Source organism: Anabrus simplex, chromosome 10 (assembly GCF_040414725.1).
Source record: "Anabrus simplex isolate iqAnaSimp1 chromosome 10, ASM4041472v1, whole genome shotgun sequence".
Taxonomy (NCBI): domain Eukaryota; kingdom Metazoa; phylum Arthropoda; class Insecta; order Orthoptera; family Tettigoniidae; genus Anabrus; species Anabrus simplex.
In genome coordinates, this window is record NC_090274.1 from 90,961,863 (window position 1) to 90,978,922 (window position 17,060).

The window sequence follows — 17,060 nt, forward strand, 5'->3', positions numbered from 1 at the left end:
TCGCGTCGGTTGGCCATTTTTGTTCTGTACTTAACATCTCTTCATCACGTACTAAATGTACGTAACACGACCTAATAGGTTGAAAGTCACTTTCGATTACAATGTGGTCGTGAAAATATTCATTGACTTGGCCCTCAACGGGCAAATGAACGCACTCTACAGTGTGATGGTAGTAGTACCAGATCTGTAGCTTAGATCCTTTCCAACAGAACAAAGACGGCCTAGGCCACCATAGCTCAGTTGGTAGAGCAACCGACACGAAATCGGGAGGTTGTGGGTTCGGATCCCACTGGTGTCTGGTTGGCCATTTTTGTTCTGTACTTAACACCTCTTCATCACGTACTAAATGTACGTAACACGACCTAATAGGTTGAAAGTCGCTTTCGATTACAATGTGGTCGTGAAAATTCAATATTCATATATACGTTTCTCCATAGTATTATAAATATAACCTACTGCACCTTTCCTCCATCCAGAGCGGATTGTGAAACAAATCCAGGCCAGTGTGCTCTGAGGGTGCGACGATTAATATTTTTAACGTGAGTTCCAAGAAAGATGAGAAGAGCTTTTCGACGAGTGCATTACATGCCAGTAATAATGATTGACGTTTCCATCCTACGAATCGTTGGTTTCCGCAAAAATATAATTTATGTTACTTCTTAAGTCTAAATATATTCAAAATGCTTAAGCTAATTGATGAATAGGAATCCCAATATATCTTAATCATGGCTGAACGGTCAGCGTACTGGCCTTCAGTTCAGCTGGTCCCGGGTTGGATTCCCGGCTGGGTTGGGCGGGGACTGGGTGTATGTGTTGTCTTCATCATCATTTCATCCTCATCACTACACGCAGGTCGCCTACGGGAGTCAAATAGAAAGACCTGCACCTGGTCAGCCGAACCCGTCCTGGGATATCCTGGCACTAAAAGCCATACGACATTTCATTTCAAAGTCTTAAATTTGAGAAAAGAAATTGCAATTGAAGAAAAATTATTATCTCATATTAAATTAATTAAATCTCTTCTGATGTCGTAAATATGAATGTTGATAAAAAATATGTAGGCAGGTTCGATTCTGGCTCAGCCCAATGGTATTTGAAAGTGTTCAAATACATCAGACTTGTGTCGTTAGATTTACTGGCAGATACCTAAAAACTTGCAGGACTAAATTCTAGCACGTCTGCATCTTGAAAAATGGTTTGAAATGGGGATTGAAATTTTTGCACTTAGCAAATTAATTGTCGAGTTGAGTTGCTCAGGCGGTTAAAGTGCTGGCCTTAACTTTCTTATTGTGCATGAATGTTGAGTATTCAGCATGAAAGCAGATTGGATCTTCAACACTTTTCAAACGTTGGAGTGTAGTTAGTAAGACATAAAGCGAATAATATTATTGCCCTCCCCCCCACTCGAAAGGAAGTCGAACTTGTTGCATTTCAATTAAACACACAAGCTTTTACGTTTTAATCTCTTAAGTGATATCAACAGTATTATGAGCTACTATAAGTCTCTAGAATTCAAATCTCTGAGCTCGAATTGTTACAACATAAAATTTACGGTTCCAAACACTAAAAACCAACAGTATGTTGCGCATCAGCTCACACGCTAGTGTCTTTGACTTTTGCCCTTTAGCTTTTAGCCCTTTTGCTATTTTGTCCTTTAGCCATTTAATACTTATGCACATTTGTCCTTTTACCATGTTGATCTTTAGCCCTTTTGCACTTTTGCAGTCACTCAGCTCCTTGACCTGATGTAACTTTTCAGCGTTATGCCCCTATGAATAAAGCGCATGTATTAAGCTTTACACCATCTGCCTAGTCCTATTAAGATAGTGTATATGGCCGCCATCCCGTTACAAGCTCAGCTCCTAAAGCCCATGGACCATGTGTCATCTAGTTGGGTTAAGCCTGGGTTCGAATGTCAAACTCGAGTCTGTAATGCCCTTGTAAGGTTGAGCCGGGCAACAAATCTGTGCCTCTTGGCTTAAGCCAGCACTCTTGGACATCAAACTTTAGTCTGTAAAGCTAATGACCTTGTAAGGTTAAGCTTAGGATTGAATCCAGGGCCTGTATGTTAGACCTTGAGTCGAATCCGTGCCTGTTAGGTTAAGCCTACACTCTTGGCCAAGCCCTACTTTTCAAATTGTCCCCCCCAAAGTAAGGTCATGTGAGGTTAATCATTTTATTTAGGCATGATTATTATATTACATATGTTCTTCATCATTTATTGAAAACCTTAACTTTATGAACATTCGAGAATTTATGTCTCCCTCCCTATAACTATCATGATCGAATAACTAGAAGAATGATCACTTTAGGACTATAAGGAGATTTGTCAGTCTATCTTCACACATTATGGAAGACAGACTAATACTGTAATGGTTTAAAATATGCATGAATTAGATACGTTTCATTAATTATACAAGCTTGAGGTTGTTGAGTGAGCACAGATAGTGATTATGATCTTAAACTGAGCTGGTCGCCTCATGTGCTCAGTAATATACTCTCCAGAATGCAATATTCATTGCTACTTCCTCACTGATCATAAACATGAGCTATCGTCCCATTCTGCCGCTTAACAAGGCTAGACTATTTCCATTGAGCACTATCCGCTTTCTAATATAGAGCATCCTTGGTCATTAAAGCCTATCATTAACACTCTGTCATTTAATTTACATCCACGTTCATTCTTTAAAACATAACCTATTTATATATCATAAGTTTAGTCCCTAATGTACATGAATAACATTTAGGTGACAATTTATATTCTTCATTGATGAAATTAAGCAAGATGAGGTGTCATATTCTGTAAAAATTCACAAAAGATTGCATCGTATCCATCCCAATTAATTTTTAGGTTCTAAGTTAAACAAATTGGTCCATGATTTTTAACACTTGATTGTTAGTGCACTATGCTCTTAATGAAATTTAAATAACTGAAGACTTAAAATATCAACACATTTCAACTGATAGAACTAGACTCACGTTCATAAAAAGAGAGAACACCTTGAAAGACTAGAGATAGGAAGTTCATATTCACAGGACCTGTTCAGTAATATGTTCTGCAGATCGATTAGCATTTTAGTCACCCATTTCGGCATCTGCCCCGTTGCCTAGTAGGCATTAGGTCCTCAAGGGGCACTGATAACTTATTCCATGTGTGATGGCATCAACACGTATAAGGCACGAATGGTGTCCTGGGTTATAGCCATCCATGCTTCATTCACCTGGTTGCACAGTTCATCTTTGGTGGTTGGCATTGGGTCACAACACCGCACCCTCCCATTCACCATATCTCATTCATTTTTGATTAGCGACAAGTTCGGTGATCGGGCGGGCCAGGGCATCAGTCTGACATCCTGTGACAACAAGAGGACATGTGTTCGAGCAGCGAAATTTGGTCGCGCATTGTCCTGCTGAAATATGGCATCTGGGGTGTCGTGCAGAAAGGGTATGGCTACGGGTCGCAGGATGTCATTCATGTAGGTCAAGCTGGTAACAGTGACCTGGACACGCACCACCCGTGATTTTTGCTTGTACCCAATAGCACCCTATACCATGAAAACTTTAGTTGGCGCTGTATGACTTGTGCGAATGCAGTCAGTGTGGTACCTCTCCCCCTCTCTGCGGCGAACCAGAATGCGGCCATCATTTTCAAACAAACAGAACCTGGATTCGTCCAAAAACACTATCTGATGCCATTGCTGACGTCGTTCTGTACACCGATGCACTCTAGCATGCTTATGCACATTAGTCAATGGTAGGCAGAAAAGTCGACAAGGCGCCGGGAACCCAGCTCATAATAAACACTCCTGATAATGTACGATGTGTTACACTGTTCCACTGTTGCACCATTTACGAGGAGGACACAGATCTTTGCTTCAATGCCATTCTCATGGGGCGGTCTTCACGGGGTGGTGCGACCAGGTCCATCTCATCGTGTTTCTTTTTGATATTTGCCTTACGTTGCACTGACACAGATAGGTATCATGGCGACGATGGGATAGTGAAGGCCTATAAGAGTGGGAAGGAAGCGGCCGTGGCGTTAATTAAGGTACAGCCCCAGCATTTGCCTTGTGTGCAAATGGGAAACCACGGAAAACCATCTTCAGGGCTGCCGACAATTGGATTCGAACTCACTCTCTCCGAGATGCAAGGTTACAGCTGCGCGACTCTAACCGCACGGCCAAGTCGCCTGGTCCGTTGTGTTCTATGGCCTTCTGTGAACGTTCTATACACACCCCTTGCTGTGCCGACACACTTCTTCACACACGAGCAGCAATTTCCCGGATATATGCATCACGTTCTATCATGCCAATAGTGCGCCCTCTTTCAAACTCACTAATTTGACAGTACTTTTCTTGCATCTGGCTGCGAGGCATCGTGCGCATCTGAATTAATCACACTGATCCATTACCTTCTGTTTATAGCGACAACGAGACCCGCAGGCACAATTTACCAGTCGGTGGTGGTCCGCAGAGATATCGATCTGGTCCTTGAACCTGAGGGTTGACATGGTTCAGATGCTATTCTTTTCTTCAGAACGTACTAGTGCATATGTCCTGCGAATATGAACTTCCAATCTCTAGTACTTCAAGGTGTTCTGTATTTTATGGACATCAGTGTATTTCAAACATTCACAAAATTTAGAAACACCAGTAAGTAGATCAGAAGCGATAAGAATCTGTAACAACACAAATTAATCAAAAAGCGCCAGGAGCAGATGACCGTGGGCTACAAACATCCCTGTGTCTATTTTTAAGCAAAATGACTATGCAGCAGAACGTGCAAATTACCGTCTAATTTGCCCCCAATTTTATATGAGAAGATCCTTCATTATTGACTGGGTGAAATCATTGGCATTATTGCTAATCAGTGCACCTTCACTAAGGGTGCTTCAAAACCTTGTGCAATTGTCACTGCCAGAATGCTAATTGAAAAGCACTGACAGCGTCAGCAGGCAGTGTACATTGCCTTCCTTGAATTTGAAATGGTGTTCCACACCGTGTGATCTGGTCTGCACTCTTCACCATGGGGTACCAGAAATGCTTATAATTTGTATCAAGATGCTATACACAAACACCAGAGGTTGTGCATGTTGCGCTGTCTCAGTGAAAGTTGGTGTGCACACCAATGTTCCACTCTGTCCCCATTGCCCTTTGTCCTCAGCATGGACACCACCACATGGGACCTGCAAAGGAGTGTTCCTAGAACTCTCTTATATGCAGATGATGTTGCACTTGCTGATAGACCCAGAATGGGACTGCGGCTTTAAGGTGAAGATTGGAATACCTGTTTCTCACAATACGACCCTAGATAAAACAAAAAGAAGAGTGACCGGGCGAGTTGGCCGTGCGGTTAGGAGCGCGAAGCTGTGAGCTTGCATCCGGGGGATAGTGAGTTCGAACCTCACTGTCTGCAGTGCTGAAGATGGTTTTCCATGGCTTCCCATTTTCACACCAGGCAAATGCTGGGGCTGTACCTTAATTAAGGCCACGGCCTCTTCCTTCTCATTGCTAGGCCTTTCCTATCTCATCGTCAGTGTCAGTGCGACATAAAACAAATAGAAAAAAGAGAGTTACCTGGAGTCATCCGAACCATCTAATGGCTCCATTCAAGTTGATTCAGGTATCTACGACCTTGCCAACCGACTAATAGTGGGGTAGTTGTTGAAGCATGAATTATAATGAAGACAGAATGGATGGGATGGAGGGAAGTCACAGACACACTCTGTGACTGAAGGAAGTCCAGAATATACTGCATGGTACTATGTCTTGTTGCTGTGTGGACAGACTGAGAAAGGTAATGAGTAGCAGTTATACAAGATGGGAATGTCTATACTCCGTAAGTTGTCCAGCAAATGGGCATCGCACCTGTCACTCATGAGCCATAAGATATGTCACCAATGGTATGGTCATATCCTTTTGCAGTAGCTGATGCTGTTGACAATTTCACCCAATCCTTTGAAATTACTTTGCAATGTCCATATGGACCTACGATAAAAAAGAAAAGACATTGGAAATAACATACACAAATTTAAAATTAGAAATGCTGCTCGGATTGGTAAAATTTCTGGGCATATATGAAAGTCAGTTGGTTGAGATATAGAACCAAATCTGCCGTGCTCAGTTGATTAGTGTATGTATGAAGAAGCTATACCAGATGAATGAAGATTTAGTGTAGTAGCACCCAGTGTATAAAGAAAATGTGATAAACATAAAGCTATTAATTACACACTAGTCATCTTGACTGATGTTGCATACAAGCTCTTGGCATGCATTCTTTCTGATTATGTTATACCCATTTACGAAATTACCAACTGGTTCGATAGAAGGTTTTTCAGGTTTAGGAAACATTATTCCACTGAGGCTCATCTTGTAGATTCCAGCAAGGTACTGCAGGTACATTAGATTCAGGAGGTCAAATGTATCATGAATGACATATCTAAGGCTTTTGATACGGTAGATCTAGGGAGACTACTGACAAAATTTAGTGCAGTTGGCCTAGATGAATTAGTGACTAAATGACTGGCCAAATTATTAGAGTAAACATTAAAAAATTGAGAATTGGACACATAAGATGTTACCAAATTTTGACTTTAGTACTTGGTATGCATCCCCTTAGGTTTCATGAGTGACTTGATTCGACTGGGCATACCCTCAGCCAGTATTTTTCACTGACTCCAAATCATCATCATGAAACCACATCTGAACGAGCTTGTCAGTCAAGCTAATTTTTGTCATTATAGTTTTTTTTTAAAATTTTCTTGGCTATCGCCTAAAGATTTTCTATGGGGTTCATGTTTGAACTGTTTCTAGGCCAATCAAGCACTTTTAAATTCTTTTCCCTTAAAATATCCATTACTTTTTTTGGCTTTGTGGCAAGGGGGCCCATTTTGCATAAACATAAATTCACTTTGGCCAAACCACTCTTGCCCCTGAGGTAGCAGACGGGTTCTTAATACTATACTGTTCACGTCTCATAGTTTCTTCTATAATATTTAATCGTCCACAGCTGTGCCAAGAAAACACACTCCAGAACATCACTGAAGTTGGATGCTTCACTCTTCGCTTCACACAATCTGGATGGAATGCTTCTCCTTCTTTTTTTCTGACATATTGACTTGTCTCTTCTTCGACAGTAAATACCGATTCATTACTATAACAAACCTGGAATAAATGAAACAAATAAGCCTAGCACTAAATGCAATAAGCTGTACAGTTCCAAAGAAAAATTTCATGCTTGTACTGTACTGTATCGTTATTAGATTGGTTTAAAATGGAATAATGAATGATAATTTACAATTACAGTAATCGTCATGGACTTGCCTTTTTCCAGTCGTCAGATGACCAATTCAGGAGAGTCTTGGCCCACTGGAACCTCTTTGCAGCCATAGAAGGATTAATCTGTGGTTTTTTCGAGGTCATCTTGCTTTCATTCCAGTATTAAACAGCTCTTGTCTCACAGTCCAAACTGATACGAATGACCCATACTCTTCTAATTACTTACGTAAATCTGAACTAGTAGCCTTGCAATTGTTTAGTGACAAATTAATCAGTTTTCACTTACTCCTTGGGGTTGGTTTATTCTTTGGCCCGCAGTTTCCAACACGTTGAAATTTTGTCTTCCTCTTGTCTTCACATTTTTGTAAATTCTGCTGACAGATTGCTGTGATATTTGCAATCTAGAAGCTATCTATTGCTATGAATAATGTTTCTCAACAAATAGCTCTCTGACAATGCCTATCTTTCTCTCCATAACCTCAGAATTTGACAGTTATATAGAACCACTCTTAAAAAATAACAACTGAACTCGTGAATAGTATCAGTAATGCACGTAACTTGCAGAGTGCACAGTTTTAATGATAGGTCACATTATTTGCTTCCATACAGCAACAATACGCTGAACATGAGCACTAACAAAATGACAAAAAGCCATGTGAATAATGATATTACATTGTGGTTCTCACTGTAGCCACTTTATGGAAAAGAAATACATTGGTGATGACAGGGATATCCCAAGTGGTAACTTTACCACCAAACATGATCAAGGATTAGGCTATAAAGGTCGGTAATTTACATAAAGATAGAAATTTATCTTTTACCTTAATAATTTGACCATGTCTGGTGTATTTCTAGACAATAGAACTCAGAGCATTAGAGTAGGTGAAGCTTTATTTGATCCTGTAACAATTATGGTATGGGGTCCCAAAGGGCACTATTATGAGACCTTTATTTTCTTATATAGGCCTACATAAACAATATGAATAATGAACTGAAATAAGAGATAAGGCTCTTTGTAGTGAATAAGTGTTAGGATTGTAAGTGACTGCAAAAAGACCTTGACAATATTGTAAGAGGACATCAGTTAATGTTATGTTGCCAAACGGGGTGAAAAGTCAGGTTGTGTGTTTCACAAATAGAATGAGCCCTCTCTGGCTTAATTATTGTGTTGATGGGGTGATGGTTTCTCATGGGGTTCTCTGTAAGTACCTAGGTATTCATAATAAGGATAAATGTTCATTGTGGTTATCACATAAACATGATTGAAGGTAAAATTTACAGATCTCTTAATATGATCTAGGATGGTAAAGGAGAGGGCTTATAAATCTCCAGCAAGGCCATAATGAGAGTATGAGACCATTACCAGTATTACTTGATTAGAGAACAGGAAATAATCCACAAAAACAACTTATTTCTTATGAGTGATTTCTGACAACAGAGATGTTGCAAAGTTTTGGCTGGGAAAACTTGGAGAAAGGAGATGAGCTGTTTGATTAAGCAGTATATTCTGAGATGTCATTGGAGAAATGGCTTGGAATGACATTAGTTGATGAAAAAAATTTAGTCATGTTCTTTAAATGTAGGAAAGTTCACAACAGGAAGATAACTTGGAATTCAAGGGGAAAAATTTTGGCATATGTTCACTTATAGGAAGATGATTTAGTGATTGAAATAATTTACCAATGAGTTGTTTCATACATTTTCACAATCTTTTTCTGCATAAACAACGGACAGCCGTAAATGCTGTTGTTTGATTGATTCAGACATTGATTGATTTATGCTTTTTGGTCTTAATTTGAAGTTCAGAGAGGGGTGATAGATATTTCTATGTTTATGATTTAAGCATTGTACATTTGTTGGAAAAATGGTAGGAATAATGTGGGATTATTTGATATTACAGTGAAATGTTTTGGGAAAGAAAGTATATAGGAACATGGAAATGAACAATGAGTTGACAAGTCAAGTCATGTACTGAAAGATGGAAACAGGAGAATATGAATATAAGAGGATAAAGAAAATAGCTGGTCATTGTGGAAATATGGGTCAACAGAAAGAGAATGAGAAGCAAGGAGGAATGGTATTGGGTAATGATTTGGAGATAGTAATTATTATTATTATTATTATTATTATTATTATCGTGCAGTCCAGGTGAAAGGTCGTGTTTGTATACAGTGCTGTGAGACTTTCAATTATGATGTGGAAAGTGACATTATTGAGGTACAGTTCAGTTACATTACTTAGTACTAAGTTAAGATCTTTGAATGGGCATCATCAACATTTCACTCAAAACCCGTATACGATTATAAACAGTGTTTGCTTGCTTGTTGAGTTATTTAAAATTTAAGTCGCCATTTAGTTAACATATGACATCGGAGATCCTAGTGGCGGAGTAAGGAAAGAGAAACAAAACACGCTAGTATTGCCAACTGCTGCATACGTTATGGAATACTGCAAAACGTGTGAGTGCGAACTGCCTAATGACCGAGGCTATGTGGAGTGCAACGGGTGCGAAATATATGGCACTATGACTGGTCCGCCTTGAAGGAAAATTCGTACCGTGCAATGAGCAAAGACAAAAAAGACTAAGTGGCAATGTGCTGAATGTAGAAAGAAAGTGGACAATAGCAGTATTACTAAAAAAAAGTGATCACTTGACAGACATCAACAAAAAATTAGCAATAATTGTGGACTTGAGAGATGCAGTGAATGAAATGAAGGAAGAACTAAGGGAAAGTGTTAAAAGTCAGAAGTTCATTTGTGAACAGTATGAGGAGATTACGACGGGAATGCAGAGCATGATTGACCAGATAAAGGAGTTGGAAAGGAAAGTGGAGTGTTTAACAGATGCATGCAAAGAAAAGGATGATATAATTCATGAACAGCAAATTAGAATACAAGAACTTGAACAGTATTCCAGAAATAGAAACCTTTTGCTACATGTTATTCCAGAGAAAGATGAGGAATATGTTGAAGAAATAGCTTGCAGAATTGCAGCAGAGCTGGATGTTCCTTTGTGTAAAACTGAAATAGATACAGCACACAGAGTTCCAACCAGGAAAGAAGGAATTCCCAAACCCATCATAATTCAGCTACCAAGGAAGAAGAGAGACTTAATGCTCACAAGACAGAAAAACAAGATCATCCTCAACTCCAAAGGTATTGGACCAACTGAAGGAGGGAAGGTACTTGTCACGGAGCAACTGTCCCCTTACATGGGAGGCATGGAGACAGGTGGACACCAGAGGGTGGAAGTACGTATGGGTGAAGCAGGGAAAGCTGTTCACAAGAAAGGAAGAGAAAACTACTCTGGTAAGAATTCTTTCAAAAAAAGACTGAAAAAATCCAATAACTGGCTGAAAGTATCAATATTTAATTTTACTCGAGCGTATCTTAAATTTAGTTATTGGTGTTAGTTACATTTATAGTTATAGTTTATTACTAGACTCAAAGGTCTACAATAATTGTGATGAATGGCTACAGATGACACAGAAATGTGTGCACTTCATATGAATGTAAGATCAATTAGAAAATATTGGGATCAGATGGTTATAATATTAAGACACAGCAGGCCACTGGTAGATGTGCTAATATTCAGCGAATAAATGTAAATAATGAAATGGAAATGGAGCAGTATGAGTTACAAGGATATAGTAAGCATTATTCAATAACAAATATTCCTACGGGTGGAGGAATAGTCATTTTTGTCAAGGAAGGGTTCATATTTAAAGAAAAGAAATTTATAATAAATCAGTTTGAAAATTTATCAGGGGAAGTTTGGGTTAATGGAACACTATATGGGATCATTATGGCAGTATACAGACCACCTGACTATAATCCAAGAGATTTTGTGGAGGAGTTAGATCTTCATTTACAAAGTATGAATGCCAGAAACGTAATAACTATTGGGGACATGAACATAGATATTCTGAAAGACAGCAGATTCACAACCTTATACAATAATGTGTTAACAGATCATCATTTAGTTCATTGCATTAACAAGTTCACAAGGGAAGAATATGTAAATGGAAAACTAACACAATCCTGCATTGACCATGCATTGATTAGGAATGGGAAAAATGTAAGAGATACTGCTGTAATTCGGATTAAATTTCTGATCATTATATAATAACTGTACAGATATCACATGATACTAGGTGTAATAAATATGTTCCAAGTGAGAAAGTTATAGATAACATACAGGAAAGGGTGAGTAAATCCATGTTAAGAACAGAAATAGAAATTACTGGAAAAGAAATAAATGAGAATATGAGTCCTGATGATATGTACATGAAGTTTTGCAATGCAGTTAACAAGGCAACTAATGAGACGAAGGATACAAAAAACCAAAAGAAAAGGAAGGACACTCAACCGTGGCTGACAGGTGCTATATTAAAAAAACTCAAAGAAAGGGACAGACTTTTCAAAAGATGGAAAAATGCATCAAATTTAAATCCAGAAAATCAGGAAAATTTAAGAAGTTTGTATAAAATAATGAGGAATGATATAATAGCTGATATTAATAAAGCAAAAAGAAAGTATTCAGATTGCAGTTTGAAAGTTGTAGAGGGGACATGAAGAAAACTTGGGAATTACTAAATGATGTGCTAAAGACTAAAAAGAAATGGACAATAGACGAAATGGTAAGACATTATCTGGGAAGGCAAGACTAACTAGAAAATATAGTTGATAACTTTTCAAAAACATTTTCAGAACAGCTAGAAAAGGTAGTACCTGAATGTACGGTACAACGAAGACATGAAGAGACTTTCATCATTTTACCTACCACTAGCAAGTACAGCAGATGTAGCAAACATAATTGAAGGAGTGGACATAATTAAATCACCATGCATGGATAAATTAACAGTTAAACATCTTAGAGATAACATAGACATTATAACACCAGTAATACAGAAGATAATCAAAATAATAGAGATAGGTATTTTCCCAAAAGATCTGAAGACTGCCATAGTGAGACCTATTTACAAGCAAGGTTCACATATACAGTACGAAAACTATAGAGCGATATCTATTATTCAAACTATAGGTAAAGTAATTGGTAGATGCATTGCCGATCACCTAATCTCGTATTTAGAAAAATTTAAAATTATTGATGAGCAGCAATTCGCTTATCAAAAACACAAGGGTACAAACAATCTTCTCAAGGAATTCTCAAATTTGATCAATGGGAAGCTACATCAATGTATGTACTGTACCCGTAAAAATGTGTTCATATCTTTAAGGCGCTTGATATTAAATTAACGAGCATGATTCTTAACCTAGGGAGTGGCTTTATTATTGGAGCTGGTACAGAGAGAGGTATAGTTATCAATTTTAGAGATTCTTTTGATAAATTGAGTTTATGGATCATCAAAAGCAAGTTCATATCACCTTCGTACAGCAGCATGGAAGTGTCGTGGCTGGTTGGTACCTCCAAGTCCTGGGATGGTGCTGGACATCGACTGGGCAGGGACCACACCTGCTCGGATGAGTTCTGGAATGTCTGGAGGTTCTGGAAATGTCTCGACGTTCTGGAAGTCTCGACGTTCTGGAATGTCCCGACGTTCTGGAATGTCTCGAAGATTGGCACTCGTTCCTGGGTTCGATTCGAAACGTAATTCACACTTGAATTTCCTGCACGGCACTCCACACATTCATGGCACTGTCTGAACAGATATGACCTTTTAATTATGGTTACTGCACTCTAGATATTAAATCAAAACCTTCTGGAATAATCACTCGAAGAACAAGTAATGGTAGAAATGCAAGTTCATAATGCAAGCTCACTGTAAGTCAGAACGTTCTAGAGGATTACTGTCACTGCAGTCCTAAATGCATAGTCCTGAAGATTTAAAACATGTTGGCAATGAACTGAATAAGTAGCACTCGGAAACTGTCCTGTTCCGTCAATAGGCGAAGTGAATAGCCATTAAAGAAAATAATATTTGAAAGAAAAAGTCTGACTTCATAAATTATGGATCACTCAAAATACTGGAAATTCCTAGGCATTCTGGGAACGCGATATGCGTATTCTGAATTGTCACAGTCTTTAAAAATCAAAACATAAGTCCCTGTGCAGCACTTGGAAAGTATTGCATATTTCACAATTAAACGTAATGTGGAACGTCCCCCTAAGTTTCATACTCTTTACAAGGCGTAAATTCAATGAGGCACTTGAGAAAACAAGTCACATCGTTCACACGAAAGTTGATGTTGGTAGGGCACAAGTTCATCCTACACGCTCGGAAAATTTCAATGTTCCAGAAATTGATTCAAAAAAATACAAGTTCGAATAAGTTCGAAACCTAAGTTCAATGCGGTACACAACACTCGTGAAAATTCAAAGTCCTTTCAATCGTCGTCGAATAAGTAAGTCCCTATGTGGCACTTCAAAAAAATAACAAAGTTCCAATGTGTAGAAATAACAAAGTTCCGATATGTCAAAATATTAAAGTCCCAACACGACACTCGAAGAAAATAAAGTTCCAACGTGTCGAAATATTAAAAGTCCCAACACGACACTCGAAGAAAATAAAGTTCCGATGACAATGTTCCAATATGTCACATTAAGAAAATAGTAAAGTATTATCGCGACACTTGGCGAAAATAACAAAGTTCAAATGAAACGCTTCCGAAAAAATAACGAAGTTCCTATATGGCACTTTAAGAAAATATCAAAGTCCAATCACGACACACGAAAAATAGCAGAGTTCCAGTGTGTCGATATGACAAAGTTCCAATACGATGCTCGCAGAAAATAACGAAGTCCCATTCAGGCACTTCAAGAATATGATAAAGTCCCGATACAAACTTAGAGAAAATACCGAAGTTCCAATACTTGGATTTCGCAGACTGTCAACCAGAAGTTCGACACACACAATACTTCTCCTGTCATCCGTGTCACAGAGACGGCGGGGTGACAGACACTGAATTCGTAGGTCGGGGGGTCCTCCTTTTATACACGTTCGCATGGAAGTGTCTAGAACTCGGATACTATCTACCCTTATAACTTCTATAATACCCGGTGGATTTTCTTGAAATCTTGACAGATGACGTCCATTGTAAAGGTTTTTAAGATGGCAGTGTCAAAATAGCGATAAAGTAGCTCAAAATATACTTTTGAGGGTGAGCTGGAACATTACTATATATGGCAGGAATAGCTGGCTTACGGCGGCCACGTCACCCGCTGGGTACGTCACTGCGTTCGGCGGGCTGCCTACCTTCCTCCTCGCGCGAAGTTCAACAAACATACTTCGGACTTCTCTCGTAGCGGCATTCCCGGTACAGTACATTTTAGCTTTGTTTATTAATTTATCAAGGGCATTTGATTCAATTTTCCATGACAAATTTATTGCAGCCTTAAGGAAAATTGGGGCAAAAGGAACACCACTAAAAGTTTTTGAATGTTATCTGACTGACCGAACGTATAGGGTAAAAAATGATAATATATATGGAGAAATGACTTCTGTTAAAAGAGGTGTTCCACACAGAAGTATCCTATGACCCATTTTGTATATTAATTTTGTTAACGATGTAAGCTCATGTTTTAAAAACTGTAAATATTTCATGTATGCAGGTGATAAACTAATTCTATTAGTACATAAAAACCCAAAAGTGGCAGAGAAGCATTTACAAATGGAGTATAACTACTTTCAAGAATGGTGCCATGATAAGGGTCTAATAATTAACACTACAAAAACAATTGCCTTGTTCATTACTACCCCAAAAATGCAGAGAGAATACATTAAAATAACAGGCCATTCAGTTCAGTGCATTTATGATGGTGAACAAAAATCATGCAATTGTGACAATATGATAGAGGAAGTTGATAACATGAAATATCTAGGTCTAATAATAGATAGATATTTTTCATGGAAACAACATATTAATAAGTTGTGTAAAAGACTGAGGCTAAGCTTGTTCGAAATGCAAATTATTAAGTATATAATAACTCATGATAGCTTAGTAAGATGGCCGCTAGCTGCTAGTCGCACGCAAACTTTCTCTCGCAAAAATTGTAAATTGCAGGTGATATAGTGCTTGAAGTAATAAAGAATTACTTTCGTGCTAAAGTTCAACGTGCTTGAAGTGATAGAGGCGTTATTACATTCGTGCTGAAGTTCAACGTGTGCAGCTAACTACAATAAACTATCAGTGTTCTACTACTAAGTTGTCATAATGGCTCCTAAGAAGCTTCCCCAAGCCAGCCCGCCGCATGGCGCCAGCATACAAGAACTCGTTAAGCAGGCCGTAGCCGAACAGTTACAGCCCCTAATGTTGCAGCTCCAGGAACTAAGAGCGGAATACAAGGAAAGTGTCAAACTATTACAAGATCAGCTTCAGGCTAAGGACAGGGAACTTGTGAAAATCAAAAGTGACTTTAAAAACAAGCAAGATGAACTGGAGCAATACCAGCGGCTGCAAAGTATCCGTATTTTCGGTATTCCGGAAAAGGAAGGAGAAGATCCCGATGTCATCGCAATAAGCATCGCAAGAGAGCTTGGTTTCGACCTTGACCTTCGGGACATTGACAGGAGCCATCGCATTGGAAGACGACTGGGTGCGAAGCCACGACCTCTGATAGTGAAATTCGTTTCCTACCGTAAGCGGAGTGAAATCTTCCACAAGAAAAGAGGCTTTAAGGGAACGGCGGTCACAATAAGAGAGGATCTGACTGCAACAAGACTCGCAGTCCTTAAGGAGGCAATTTCGAGGTTCGGTGTACGCCAGGTATGGAGCATTGATGGAGTAATCAATATAAAAATAGGATCAAATAAGTTTAAAGTGTGCACTATGGAACAGTTAAATGAACTAAAGTGATATGCGGGAGAAATAACCACAACATTTTGTTACTTTCTATTGTAGTTTAATTTTAGAGTTAACCTTGTTGTATATCATAATTCACTTTAACTCTCTATTAGAACGTAATTAGTAATATAGTTTACTTTTGCTTGCCGTAGTGGTAGATTGGTGTTAGTAGCGGTAGACTGGGTTCAGTGCCTTATTTTTGTCGTGTTTATTTCCACTTACATTATTGACACATTGCCATTATCGTATTGATCGCTGTAAATTGTTATTTCCATTTCCATTCCCATTATTGTCACAATCATCTCCAACATAACGGAGAACAACGTAATTTACAGTCCCCCTGATAACGAACTTGGGACAAACGAACAGGCTCCCCTCTTCCTTGCAAACATTCCTCAAAACCTTTCACTTACTCCACCCTCCTCCAATGTCGCTGGAACCAGCTGCGCAGGCAACAAACACCTATTGTCATCTGAGCTTTCTTGCCATTCCCAGTCGGCAAGGGACATCATTAACCACCAGCTTTCTCCGTACAGTAATGCTTTAAAGATTTGCCATATAAACGCTCAAAGCCTCCTTGCGGAGGCGCGAATGGACGAAATAAAAGCCCTATTTATGCCTCCCAGTTTCCACGCAATATTAATCTCTGAATCTTGGTTAAAACCACATCACGCAATAGAAAGACTGCAGCTGGCGGGTTATACATTTCTTAGATCCGACAGATTAAATAAGCCCTCCGGGGGTATCGCTGCGTATGTTATGACCAGCTTACGCCCTAAAATAATCTGTAGGTCTCCAGGTCCGTACGAGCGAAAACCTGAGTTCATGTTCCTGGAAATAACTGTGGGTGAAGTAAAATGTCTTCTGGGTGTAGTATATAAGCCACCGAAAGCGGGTTTTTTATCCGATCTAGAGACTCAAATACAAGATTTAGTCACTGATTACTCAAATATAATTATCATGGGCGACTTCAACATA

At 38.9% G+C, this 17,060-nt stretch overlaps 1 non-coding gene across 1 annotated transcript; it reads left to right on the forward strand.

The window, feature by feature from the left end:
* The first annotated feature begins 224 nt into the window (after positions 1–224).
* Positions 225–298, forward strand: TRNAS-CGA (transfer RNA serine (anticodon CGA)). Its single transcript has one exon. It is a non-coding gene; the product is annotated as a tRNA-Ser (tRNA).
* The last annotated feature ends 16,762 nt before the right edge of the window (positions 299–17,060 follow it).